The sequence below is a fragment of the Pleurodeles waltl genome, chromosome 4_1 (assembly GCF_031143425.1).
Source record: "Pleurodeles waltl isolate 20211129_DDA chromosome 4_1, aPleWal1.hap1.20221129, whole genome shotgun sequence".
NCBI classification, from domain to species: Eukaryota; Metazoa; Chordata; class Amphibia; order Caudata; family Salamandridae; genus Pleurodeles; species Pleurodeles waltl.
In genome coordinates, this window is record NC_090442.1 from 39,671,419 (window position 1) to 39,684,445 (window position 13,027).

General features: G+C 47.3%; 1 non-coding gene across 1 annotated transcript; it reads right to left on the minus strand.

Moving 5' to 3' along the window:
- Positions 1-11,467: 11,467 nt before the first annotated feature.
- On the minus strand, positions 11,468-11,540 carry TRNAR-UCG (transfer RNA arginine (anticodon UCG)). Its single transcript has one exon. It is a non-coding gene; the product is annotated as a tRNA-Arg (tRNA).
- Between the last annotated feature and the right edge of the window lie 1,487 nt (positions 11,541-13,027).

The following is a 13,027-nucleotide window of genomic DNA, read 5'->3' on the forward strand; positions in this document are numbered from 1 at the left end:
GTACAATACTTTTTCTGAGGGACAATTTGCATTATTCCTGGAGAAAATCATAGAGGTTCTACCCATGCATAGCTTCTGCTTTCTGCACGCACACACTCCCTGCACTGAATCTACCCACAGTTCTGTTCAGAATGATTGTGCCATGTCATATTGTTGTATACGTATTGCATATCCGTGGCATTTATGAAGAGGTACTTTGGTATGGCAGAAAGACAGAAAAGTAGCAATGCTGAAGGCATAACGTGACTGATTGTGCAGTTTGCATTGGTATTTCTTAATGAGTGAGAGTGAAAGGAGTATTTTAAGAGTGTGTTTCCAGTTTGTATGTAAAGATAAGTTGGGTGCTGTGAGAAAAAGACTCAACCATGAATGGACTCAAACCCTCAATCTTCTGATCCAAAGTCAGACACCTTATCCATTAGGCCACATGGTCACTGACTGCAATATGTTTGGGTATTTAGGGTTAGGTGGTATGAATGGATGTGGAACATATCAATTAGAGGTGAGCAGGACAGGTTCCTATACTGTTCTTCATCTTCTTTCCATCAAAGGAGTTTTTTCAAACAATATCTAGATAATTTCCAAAGTTTCATATCTTATGCTTTGCTTTTTTGCCGTTAATCCTTGTTAGAAATGGGGTCTTTGGTTGACAGTCTGGTTACCCCCTGTTCAAGCAAGGACCCTCACTCTAGTTAGGATAAAAGAGAATCACCCTCAGCTAACCCCTGCTTACCCCCTTGGTAGCTTGGCAGAGCAGTAGGCTTAACCTCAGAGTGCTAGGTGTAAAGTATTTGTACCAACACACACAGTAACTTAATGAAAACACTACAAAATGACACAACACCAGTTTAGAAAAATAGGAAATATTTATCTAGACAAAACAAGACCAAAACGACAAAAATCCAACATACACAAGTCAAGTTATGATTTTTTAAAGGTTTAAAATAAAAAGAGTCTTTAGGTAGTTGTAACACCACACTAGCGCTGCTAGCGTGAAAATGTACCTGGTTTGCGTCAAAAATAACCCCGCACGGGCGGTGTGCGTCGAAAGTAACCCTGCACGGCTGTGTGCGTCGAAAACAACTCGGCACGGCGGTGCGTGTTGAAAAAGCCAGCCACACGACGATCCGAAAGTCCCGCGGCGCAGGGTGCGATCTCTCAGCCTCCGTCAGCGATGCTGCGCGTCGTTTCTCCTGCTCCGGGCGTCGGTTTTTCGGTCGCGTTTCCTGCGGCGTCGTTTCTCAGCTGCGGAACCGGCGTCGCGTCGTTTTCTCAGCCGCGATCGGATTCGCGTCGATCTTTTCTCCGCACGGCGCTCGGTGCGTGTATTTTTGTCCTTAGGCTGCCAGCCTCTCCTTTCAGGGTCCCAGGAACTGGAAGGGCACCACAGAGCAGAGTAGGGGTCTCTCCAGAGACTCCAGGTGCTGGCAGGAAGAAGTCTTTGCTATCCCTGAGACTTCAACAACAGGAGGCAAGCTCTACATCAAGCCCTTGGAGATTTCTTCTTCAAGATGGAAGGCACACAAAGTCCAGTCTTTGCCCTCTTACTCTGGCAGAAGCAGCACTGCAGGAAAGCTCCACAAAGCACAGTCACAGGCAGGGCAGCACGTTTTCCTCAGCTATCAGCTCTTCTCCAGGCAGAGGTTCCTCTTGGTTCCAGAAGTGTTTCTGAAGTTTGTAAGTTTGGGTGCCCTTCTTATACCCATTTTAGTCTTTGAAGTCACCTTTCTTCAAAGGGGACTCACACCTTCTTGTGAAATCCTGCCTTGCCCAGGCAAGGCCTCAGACACACACCAGGGGGCTGGAGACAGCATTGTCAGAGGCAGGCACAGTCCTTTCAGATGAGAGTGACCACTCCATCCCTCCCTCCTAGCAGAGATGGCTAATCAGGAAATGCAGATCACACCCCAGCTCCCTTTGTGTCACTGTCTGGTGTGAGGTGAAAAACAACCCAACTGTCAAACTGACCCAGACAGGGAATCCACAAACCAGGCAGAGTCACAGAATGGTTTAAGCAAGAAAATGCTCACTTTCTAAAAGTGGCATTTCCAAACGCACAATCTTAAAATCAACTTTACTAAAAGATGTATTTTTAAATTGTGAGTTCAGGGATCCCAAACTCCACATGTCCATCTACTCTCTAGGGGAATCTACACTTTAATCATATTTAAAGGTAGCCCCCATATTATCCTATGAGAGAGAGAGACAGACCTTGCAACAGTGAAAACGAAATTGGCAGTATTTCACTGTCAGGACATATAAACCACATTACTATATGTCCTACCTTATCCATACACTGCACCCTGCCCTTGGGGCTACCTAGGGCCTACCTTAGGGGTGCCTTACATGTAAGGAAAGGGAAGGTTTAGGCCTGGCAAGTGGGTACACTTGCCAAGTCGAATTTACAGTGTAAAAATACACATACAGACACTGCAGGGGCAGGTCTGAGACATGATTACAGAGCTACTTATGTGGGTAGCACAACCAGTGCTGCAGGCCCACTAGTAGCATTTGATTTACAGGCCCTGGCACCTCTAGTGCACATTACTAGGGACTTACTAGTAATTCAAATATGCCAATCATGGATGAACCACTTACATACAATTTAAACAGGAGCACTTGCACTTTAGCACTGGTTAGCAGTGGTAAAGTGCCCAGAGTAACAAAAACAGCAAAATCAGAGTCCAGCACACATCAACAACCTGGGGAACAGAGGCAAAAAGTTAAGGGAGACCACGCCAAGGATGAAAAGTCTAACACGTGTCCCCCCCAGCTAAAAGTGGGGAGCAACTACCCAACCTCATGGGAGTTCTCATCACTAAGGCGGAAGAACCTGGACAGACCATCAGCATTGGCGTGCTCTGTACCGGGTCGATGTTCCACCGTAAAGTCCATCCCCTGTAGGGAAATGGACCACCTCAACAGTTTTGGGTTCTCACCCCTCATCTGCATTAACCATCTGAGGGGTCTGTGGTCGGTCTGAACTCGGAAGTGAGTCCCAAACAAGTAGGGTCTTAGCTTCTTCAGTGCCCAGACCACAGCAAACGCTTCACGTTCTATGGCACTCCACCTACGTTCCCTGGGTAGTAACCTCCTGCTAATGAAGGCTACGGGTTGATCTAGGCCCTCTTCATTCAGCTGTGAGAGTACTGCTCCAATACCATGCTCTGAGGCGTCTGTCTGTACAACAAACTCCGTGGAGTAGTCAGGTGCCTTCAGCACAGGTGCTGTGCACATGGCAGCCTTCAGGGCATCAAAAGCGTTCTGGCAAGCCTCTGTCCAGATCACTTTCTTGGGTTGCTTCTTAGAAGTCAACTCAGTTAAGGGGGTAACAATGGTACCATATCCCTTAACGAACCTCCGATAGTATCCTGTGAGACCTAAAAAGGCTCTCACTTCAGTCTGGGTCTTGGGAGGCTCCCAAGCCAGAATCGTGTCAATCTTAGGCTGTAGGGGTGCCACCTGGCCACTCCCCACCTGGTGTCCTAAGTACACAACAGAACCCTGCCCTATTTGGCACTTGCTCGCCTTAATAGTGAGGCCTGCCTTCTGCAGGGCCTCTAACACTCTCCAGAGGTGTTGCAGGTGTTCCTCCCATGTGGAACTAAACACAGCAATGTCATCCAGGTAGGCGGCACTGAACTCATCCAGTCCTGCCAACACCTGGTTGACCAACCTCTGAAAGGTGGCAGGGGCATTCTTCATCCCAAAGGGCATCACATTGAAGTGGAAGTGCCCATCGGGGGTAGAGAATGCTGACCTCTCCTTTGCCCCTTCAGTTAAGGCAATCTGCCAGTACCCAGATGTTAAATCAAACGTACTGAGGTACTTGGCAGCTCCTAACCGATCAATGAGCTCATCAGCTCGGGGGATGGGGTGTGCGTCAGTCTTGCTGACCGCATTGAGACCCCGGTAGTCCACACAGAACCTAAGTTCTGGAGTGGCACCAGGAGCAGCAGCCTTTGGGACCAAGACCACTGGGCTGGCCCAAGGACTGCTGGAGTGCTCAATAACCCTGAGGGCTAACATTTTGGAGACTTCCTCCTTAATGCAAGCCCTCACCCTGTCAGTCACCCTGTAAACCTTATGTTTAACAGGTGTACTGTCCCCAGTGTCCACATCATGTGTGCACAGGTGTGTGACTCCTGGGATCAGGGAAAACAGCGAGGTGAACTGTCCCAGCACCTGGCGACAGTCCCTCTGCTGTTCCTCAGTCAGGGAGGGGGAGAGGATCACTCCCTCCACAGACCCATCTTTCTCTCCTGCAGACAGGAGGTCAGGAAGAGGCTCACTCTCTTCCTCCACCCCGTCATCTGTCGCTAGGAGCATGGATAGCTCAGTTCGCTCAAAGTGTGGTTTGAGGCGGTTGACATGTAGGACCCTCAAGGGGTTCCTGGGGGATTGCAAGTCTACCAGATAGGTGACCTCGCTCTTTCTTTCCACCACCTCAAAAGGCCCAGTCCACTTATCTTGGAGAGCCCTAGGCTCCACTGGTGCCATGACCCACACTTTTTGTCCAGGCTGAAACTCAACCAGAGTGGCATTCTGGTCGTACCACCGTTTCATATCCTCCTGGCTTGCTTCCAGGTTCTCCTGAGCGAGACTCCTGAAGCGGGCAGTCTGGTTTCTTAGCGCCAGCATGTAGCTAAATACATCCTGGGGTGGTTTACTAGGAGCTTTCTCCAAAGCCTCCTTCACCAGACTGAGCGGTCCCCTCACAGGGTGGCCATAGATGAGCTCAAAGGGGCTAAAGCCAAGTCCCTTTTGAGGCACCTCCCTGTAAGCGAACAGAAGGCATGGCAAGAGGACGTCCCACTTACGCCTCAAGGGCTCTGACAGGCCCTGAATCATGCCTTTCAAGGTGCGGTTGAATCTCTCAACCAGACCATTACTTTGGGGGTGGTAAGGGGTGGTGAACTTGTAGGTTACCCCACACACCTTCCACAGAGACTTCATATAAGTGGATATGAAGTTTGTACCTCTATCAGATACTACCTCCTTGGGGAACCCCATGCGGGTAAAAACCCCCATCAAGGCACGTCCCACCACGGGGGCGGTGACCGTCCTTAGAGGAATAGCTTCTGGGTACCGTGTGGCATGGTCCACCAAGACCAGGATGAACCTGTTGCCCATGGCTGTCTTGGGATCCAGAGGCCCCACAATGTCAATTCCTACCCTTTCAAAGGGAGTACTGACTACCGGTAAAGGTTGGAGGGGAGCTTTGCATTTCCCCCCACTCTTGCCACTTGCCTGACAAGTCTGACAAGATCTACAATAAGCAGCTGACTGCTTGTTCATCAAGGGCCAGTAAAAGTGGGAGACAAGCCTCTTATAGGTCTTGTCGTGCCCTAGATGTCCTGCCAAAGGCTCACTATACAGGAGGCCATCCTCCCAATAAATCAGGTGAGTACCTGGCGCCCCGCCAGCCGCCTGGGCTGCAGCCTGCTGCCGCAGTCCCTCAAGAGTAGGGCACTCCTTCTGCGCTGTGCAGAATACTTCCCTGGTGGGTCCCCCTTCCTGCTGCCACTGCGACAGCTCAGGGACCTCCCCCAGTTCAGCCACCTGTTCCCCTGTAGGCTCCGGTGCATCACCCTCAGGCTCTGCCTCCTCCCGGACCGTGGGAACTTTTGGGGCGGGTCTCCCGCGCCCCCTGCCTTTCCTCTTCTTGGCGGTCCCCTGGGCCACTGTTTCAGGCTCCAGGGGCTCTTGACTACCCTGATTGGCTGCCATAGACCGGGTGGATACGCATACCCACCCAGGCAGACCCAACATCTCCAAGTGAGACCTGTGTTCCACCTCCTTCCAAGGGGAATCTTCCAGGTCGTTGCCTAGCAAACAATCAACAGGCATGGTTGGACTCACAGCTACTTTCCAGGAACCTGAGACCCCCCCCCATTCAAAGGGAACCTGCGCCACTCTGCAGAGGCGCTCAGAGTTGTCTACTGCAACTACTTGGTGAAGTACCCGGGGATCAATCTGCTCTTCAGACACCAGGTGACTCCTCACTGTAGTCACACTGGCTCCTGTGTCTCTCAGAGCCTCCACCCTCTGTCCATTGATGGTCACCCATTGCCTGTACTTCTTAGTGTTATCAGGCACTAGGTTTCTCTGGACCATCTCACTGTCCCCTAGTGAGACAAGGGTCATTTCTGCTGGTTCCCACCCACCTGAAACCAACTCCTCCCCAAGCGCTACACTGGCCAAACCCTGGGACGGTGCACCAGTGGGTGCCAGTGTACTTTTGGGGCATTTGGGGTCCCCCCTCACATGACCCACCTGGTCACATGCATAGCACTTACGTGGGGAACCACCTGCCACTGGCTTCCCTTTGGAGAACCATGGCTTCTTTTCACTGGGGGGTTGGAAATCCTTACCCTGGGAATCAGTTTGGGGCCCTTTAGAGAACTCATCCTGTTTGCCCTTACCCCCCCCTTTCTTCTGAGAGGGACCCTGCCCACCCTTGGCGTGGTCTCCCCCATACCTCTTTTGGACCCTGGTGCTCTCCCAGCGGTCCGCTTCCTGTGCAAGCTTCCTGGGGTCAGTCAGCTTGCTGTCAATGAGGTGCTGGCGCAGCTCTGGAAAACATAAACTGTACAAGTGCTCCCAAGCAATTAAATTGTAAAGCCCCTCATACGTGTTTACCTTACTGCCCTTCACCCAACCATCCAGTGACCTGCAACAAGAATCAACACATTCCAACCATGTTTGGGATTCCTTTCTCTTGTAGGATCTAAACTTCTCCTTGTACTGCTCAGGGGTGAGACCATACCTTGTGAGTAAGGCCTCCTTCATGACAGGGTAGGTGAGACTCTGAGCATCCCCTAAGGCCGTCAGTGTGTCCCTCCCCTCTGCCTCAAAATGCTTCCACAGGGCTGCCCCCCAATGAGCTTCAGGGACCAGGTTCATGTGGAGAGCTGACTCATAACCCTTGAACCACAAGTAGATATCATCCTCCCTCTTATAATCCCTCACAAGGTCTTTTGGGATGTGTACCCTTCTCTCAGGCTGCACTGTAGAATTGCTGCCACCATCCCTACTGGACTGACTCCTCTGATCAATCTCTTTTAAACTGAGCTCATGAGCCATGTTTATCTTCCTTTCCTCAAGGGCCAGCTTTCTCTGTTCCACCTCTAGACTGAGCTTTTTCAGCTCCAACTGGTACTCCCTCTCTGCCTGTCTGTCCTGTAACTCTCCAGGTGTCAGACTCTTGGAGGACACACTGCTACCTGCCCTGGAGATTCTCCCCTGAGACATAGCAGGCCCACCCACTACATCAGTGTGAGTGACTTGCAACTCCTCTTCCCCCTCTGGCTCCTCATCTGTGTGCCCCTCAGCTGCTTTGGCTGTCACCCAGGCCCTCAGCGCCTTTTGCAGCTCATCCTTCTTGGATGAGCTCTTAATGGGACAGCCAACATTACTACAAAACTGCTTCAACTGAGCCACTTTGTAGCTCTCCAATTTCTCCAAGTCAAAAGCAGCTTCAGCTAGGGCATCTCCAGACTGAGACATGATGAGAGGTTAAAAAAAAATATGCACAGTTCCAAAAACAGAAAAGCAAGTTCTCAAATGAAGTTCCAGAAAAGTCAATCACGGGATCAGTGAAAAAAAGAAACTGAATGCAGAGAAAAACAGTCCAAGTAGAAAAAAACAAAAATCACAAGACTAGTAGTATGTGGTCACGTAGTGGTCTGAGATCAAAACAGTAGTGTACACTTAATCACTGTATGTCAAGTACAAATACAAGTCCAAATCCCGACCGCTGGTCACCAATGTTAGAAATGGGGTCTTTGGTTGACAGTCTGGTTACCCCCTGTTCAAGCAAGGACCCTCACTCTAGTTAGGATAAAAGAGAATCACCCTCAGCTAACCCCTGCTTACCCCCTTGGTAGCTTGGCAGAGCAGTAGGCTTAACCTCAGAGTGCTAGGTGTAAAGTATTTGTACCAACACACACAGTAACTTAATGAAAACACTACAAAATGACACAACACCAGTTTAGAAAAATAGGAAATATTTATCTAGACAAAACAAGACCAAAACGACAAAAATCCAACATACACAAGTCAAGTTATGATTTTTTAAAGGTTTAAAATAAAAAGAGTCTTTAGGTAGTTGTAACACCACACTAGCGCTGCTAGCGTGAAAATGTACCTGGTTTGCGTCAAAAATAACCCCGCACGGGCGGTGTGCGTCGAAAGTAACCCTGCACGGCTGTGTGCGTCGAAAACAACTCGGCACGGCGGTGCGTATTGAAAAAGCCAGCCACACGACGATCCGAAAGTCCTGCGGCGCAGGGTGCGATCTCTCAGCCTCCGTCAGCGATGCTGCGCGTCGTTTCTCCTGCTCCGGGCGTCGGTTTTTCGGTCGCGTTTCCTGCGGCGTCGTTTCTCAGCTGCGGAACCGGCGTCGCGTCGTTTTCTCAGCCGCGATCGGATTCGCGTCGATCTTTTCTCCGCACGGCGCTCGGTGCGTGTATTTTTGTCCTTAGGCTGCCAGCCTCTCCTTTCAGGGTCCCAGGAACTGTAAGGGCACCACAGAGCAGAGTAGGGGTCTCTCCAGAGACTCCAGGTGCTGGCAGGAAGAAGTCTTTGCTATCCCTGAGACTTCAACAACAGGAGGCAAGCTCTACATCAAGCCCTTGGAGATTTCTTCTTCAAGATGGAAGGCACACAAAGTCCAGTCTTTGCCCTCTTACTCTGGCAGAAGCAGCACTGCAGGAAAGCTCCACAAAGCACAGTCACAGGCAGGGCAGCACGTTTTCCTCAGCTATCAGCTCTTCTCCAGGCAGAGGTTCCTCTTGGTTCCAGAAGTGTTTCTGAAGTTTGTAAGTTTGGGTGCCCTTCTTATACCCATTTTAGTCTTTGAAGTCACCTTTCTTCAAAGGGGACTCACACCTTCTTGTGAAATCCTGCCTTGCCCAGGCAAGGCCTCAGACACACACCAGGGGGCTGGAGACAGCATTGTCAGAGGCAGGCACAGTCCTTTCAGATGAGAGTGACCACTCCACCCCTCCCTCCTAGCAGAGATGGCTAATCAGGAAATGCAGATCACACCCCAGCTCCCTTTGTGTCACTGTCTGGTGTGAGGTGAAAAACAACCCAACTGTCAAACTGACCCAGACAGGGAATCCACAAACCAGGCAGAGTCACAGAATGGTTTAAGCAAGAAAATGCTCACTTTCTAAAAGTGGCATTTCCAAACGCACAATCTTAAAATCAACTTTACTAAAAGATGTATTTTTAAATTGTGAGTTCAGGGATCCCAAACTCCACATGTCCATCTACTCTCTAGGGGAATCTACACTTTAATCATATTTAAAGGTAGCCCCCATATTATCCTATGAGAGAGAGACAGACCTTGCAACAGTGAAAACGAAATTGGCAGTATTTCACTGTCAGGACATATAAACCACATTACTATATGTCCTACCTTATCCATACACTGCACCCTGCCCTTGGGGCTACCTAGGGCCTACGTTAGGGGTGCCTTACATGTAAGGAAAGGGAAGGTTTAGGCCTGGCAAGTGGGTACACTTGCCAAGTCGAATTTACAGTGTAAAAATACACATACAGACACTGCAGGGGCAGGTCTGAGACATGATTACAGAGCTACTTATGTGGGTGGCACAACCAGTGCTGCAGGCCCACTAGTAGCATTTGATTTACAGGCCCTGGCACCTCTAGTGCACATTACTAGGGACTTACTAGTAATTCAAATATGCCAATCATGGATGAACCACTTACATACAATTTAAACAGGAGCACTTGCACTTTAGCACTGGTTAGCAGTGGTAAAGTGCCCAGAGTAACAAAAACAGCAAAATCAGAGTCCAGCACACATCAACAACCTGGGGAACAGAGGCAAAAAGTTAAGGGAGACCACGCCAAGGATGAAAAGTCTAACAATCCTCCTTTCTTCTTTTATTGAATACTCTGTTTTATGCTGTAATGGTATTTTTGGATTATTTGAAAAGAGAATGAAACTGCTTTGACAGTAGCTCAGACTTCCCATTTCTTGACTTGCTAATTTGCTCCGTGAATTAGCTTATACAAGTGACATGAACAGGGCCTTGACCTAAGCACGTACCTGAAAGCCTGTCACCACCTCTAGAAATAAAATTCACAGCAGCTCAAAACATTCATTTTGAAAGAGAATATTTCAAGTGAGTCCAAATTTAATTTCAATAAAGAAAGCTGTATAAAATGACACGCTGCACATTTGGGTAACCAGCATGACTCTTTTCAGTGAAGAAGTGGAATGGTTCTGTTGCAATATACTATCACCCTGGCAAGCTGCTACGAGGAAGAGTAAACAATATGATTAGGTTTCAGAAAAAATGTATTAGTTCAGGGTGTGCACCTCAGATAGACTTAAACTTACACACCCTGGTCTGAGAGAGTAGTGCCCTATCCATTGCGGCATTGAGGGTAATCTGCAAGACAGAGTTCCAAAATCATCCTTTCATCTCAGTTCATGGCCACATACAGTATTTCTGCAGTCATTCGTTTTACTTTTCTGTCTTTAATTAAACTGACCATTTTAAACCTCCGGCACCCACCACTTCAATCTTACCGTTTTTGTGCTATCATAGGGCCTTGGAACTTTTGGCAAGTGGACAGAAGCAGTCAGAGAACCATATCACAATACATACTCCTTTGCCTGATACCTTTCACAACAAACTGCTCTTGGAAAAAGACGTTAACCGGTCCTTGCTCTCAGACAGACACAGAAAGCCTATCACCACCTCTACGAACATATTTCAATCAAACCAATATATATCATTCAACAATTATGCCTCTGTATCAATATAACTACAACTCGAGACAGAAAGGAATTTAAAAAATAATGTGCCCATTTGAATAACCAGCAGAGTTTTAAGGACGTACAAATTGGAATGTGACAATTTCAGAGTTCCTCATTCATAAGAAGTCTGTGAGATAGTATCTCAGAAAGATCTCAAATTTATAGCAAAAATGGTTGTAAGGGTGATTGTTACCACACAATTGCAACTAGGTGCCTCAATCTTCAAGAGACCAGTCCTTGACAGATTACACAACTGGGGGAACAGCAAAGGCAGCAATTGTGTCAATCCTTTATGATTCTTCTCTAGTGCTATACTTTTTCTGAGGGACAATTTGCATTATTCCTGGAGAAAATCATAGAGCTTCTAGCAATGCCTAGTTTCTGCTTTCTGCACGCACACACTCCCTGCACTGAATCTACCCACAGTTCTGTTCAGAATGATTGTGCCATGTCATATTGTTGTATACGTATAGCATATCCAAAGCATTTATGAAGAGGTACTTTGGTATGGCAGAAAGACAGAAAAGTAGCAATGCTGAAGACATAACGTGACTGATTGTGCAGTTTGCATTGGGCTTTCTTAATGAGTGAGAGTGAAAGGAGTATTGTAAGAGTGTGTTTCCAGTTTGTATGTAAAGATAAGTTGGGTGCTATGAGAAAGAGACTCAACCATGAAGGGACTCGAACCCTCAACCTTCCGATTCGAAGTCAGACGCCATATCCATTAGGCCACATGGTCACTGACCGCAATATGTTTGGGTGCTTAGGGTTAGGTGGTATGAATGGATGTGGAACATATCAATTACAGGTGCGCAGGACAGGATCCCATACCGTTCTTCATCTTCTTTCCATCAAAGGAGTTTTTTCAAACAATATCTAGATAATTTCCAAAGTTTCATATCTTATGATGTGCCTTTTTGCCATAAATCCTCCTTCTTCTTTTATTGAATACTCTGTTTTATGCTGCATTGGTATTTTTGGATTATTTGAAAAGAGAATGAAACTGCTTTGACAGTAGTTCAGACTTCCCATTTCTTGACTTGCTAATTTGCTCTCTGAATTAGCTTATACAAGGGACATGAACAGGGCCTTGACCTAAGCACGTACCTGAAAGCCTGTCACCACCTCTAGAAATAAAATTCACAGCAGCTCAAAACATTCATTTTGAAAGAGAATATTTCAAGTGAGTCCAAGTTTAATTTCAATAAAGAAAGCTGTATAAAATGACACGCTGCACATTTGGGTAACCAGCATGACTCTTTTCAGTGAAGAAGTGGAATGGTTCTGTTGCAATATACTATCACCCTGGCAAGCTGCTACGAGGAAGAGTAAACAATATGATTAGGTTTCAGCAAAAATGTATTAGTTCAGGGTGTGCACCTCAGATAGACTTAAACTTACACCCCCTGGTCTGTGAGAGTAGTGCCCTATCCATTGCGGCATTGAGGGTAATCTGCAAGACAGAGTTCCAAAATCATCCTTTCATCTCAGTTCATGGCCACATACAGTATTTCTGCAGTCATTCGTTTCACTTTTCTGTCTTTAATTAAACTGACCATTTTAAACCTCCGGCATCCACCACTTCAATCTTACAGTTTTTGTGCTATCATAGGGCCTTGGAACTTTTGGCAAGTGGACAGAAGCAGTCAGAGAACCACATCACAATACATACTCCTTTGCCTGATACCTTTCACAACAAATTGCTCTTGGAAAAAGACGTTAACCGGTCCTTGCTCTCAGACAGACACAGAAAGCCTATCACCACCTCTACGAACATATTTCAATCAAACCAATATATATCATTCAACAATTATGCCTCTGTATCAATATAACTACAACTCGAGACAGAAAGGAATTTAAAAAATAATGTGCCCATTTGAATAACCAGCAGAGTTTTAAGGACGTACAAATTGGAATGTGACAATTTCAGAGTTCCTCATTCATAAGAAGTCTGTGAGATAGTATCTCAGAAAGATCTCAAGTTTATAGCAAAAATGGTTGTAAGGGTGATTGTTACCACACAATTGCAACTAGGTGCCTCAATCTTCAAGAGACCAGTCCTTGACAGATTACACAACTGGGGGAACAGCAAAGGCAGCAATTGTGTCAATCCTTTATGATTCTTCTCTAGTGCTATACTTTTTCTGAGGGACAATTTGCATTATTCCTGGAGAAAATCATAGAGCTTCTAGCAATGCCTAGTTTCTGCTTTCTGCACGCACACAC